The sequence below is a fragment of the Poecilia formosa genome, unplaced genomic scaffold, assembly GCF_000485575.1.
Source record: "Poecilia formosa unplaced genomic scaffold, Poecilia_formosa-5.1.2 Scaffold33, whole genome shotgun sequence".
Taxonomy (NCBI): domain Eukaryota; kingdom Metazoa; phylum Chordata; class Actinopteri; order Cyprinodontiformes; family Poeciliidae; genus Poecilia; species Poecilia formosa.
The window spans coordinates 233435-234564 of NW_006799972.1; the positions used below are offsets into that span (position 1 = coordinate 233435).

Consider the following 1130-nt stretch of genomic DNA (forward strand, 5'->3'; position numbering starts at 1 on the left):
TGGGGCAATCTATGTCTATGGGGCAATCTATGTCATCTATGACCTCATCAGTGAGCTCACTGGAGTTCTGGGGCACTGTCTTGCTTCTGATCGTTGCTATGGAAACGATCAGAAGCAATGATTTTTGCGATCACTAAGAAGTGATCGCCTGAACACTAGCGGTGGTTGATTAGCCATCTTAAACACCTGCACTTCTGATGATCTGTCAGAAAATGTATGTGCGTGGCCTTATTTTTATGTTAATTGAACCAAAATAATCCGAACTGTGCAGCGAGAGTACATGCTAAGTTGATAAAAGTTAAGCTAGCAAAACTAACCTACTCTCCACTTTCTTTATATATATTTTTTAATTAAAGCTTTTTACTGACCTGTGAAATGTGATTCCTATGGACATTGTTATATTGCTATTGTAGTGTTGACAATATCACAACTTTGCATCCCCTTCTCAGATTCTTTCCTTGAGTGTGTCATTTCCCCGACCGCCGATATTCCTGACTCAATGTAAATCAACAGCGCATGTGGCTCACTGCCATGGCGCACACAGTAAGTAACGTGACGTCCAATCCATTAGATCACTGAGCGGACTTGCCATTTACGTTTTACAAAGGAATTTTAAAAAGCCTTACCTGTCAGTTAATGCTTTGAATATAGCGTGTATGTAACTCGGCATTAATGCCGAGTTACACAGAAGCAGGCACATAAAGACAAAAAGGTTCAGGAAATATTGGTTGGGACTGTCCCCTTCATGCCAGAGTTGGTGGGGACATGCCCACACCAGTCCTTCAGGAATTTACGCCTATGATCCCAACTGATTCTAAAATCGGCTTAAACGCTTAAAAACAACCCTTCACAAATCAGTAGGCACTGCCCCTTCACCAACTAATCCCAGAGAAGCCCAGCCTGTTACCTAGCAACCCAAACGGAACTCGGCCATTACCTAGCAACCCAAACGGAACTCCAGCTAAAATCACATTATCTAAGAATTATATTATGCACAAAATGTAGTGAGTATGTTTTGTACAGTCCATAGATCTATTCTGACCTATTCAAGAAAGAATAAGTCATCCTTAGTGACTTATTAAGTATGATGACAAACTTAATTTTTTTTAAATAAATGTCATATCACTTAT

General features: G+C 40.2%; 1 protein-coding gene across 2 annotated transcripts in view; it reads right to left on the minus strand.

Moving 5' to 3' along the window:
- The window catches only part of urb2 (URB2 ribosome biogenesis homolog), a 30376-nt gene that overhangs the window by 15807 nt on the left and 13439 nt on the right, over window positions 1-1130 (minus strand). The gene's annotated exons all lie outside the window — the stretch shown is intronic.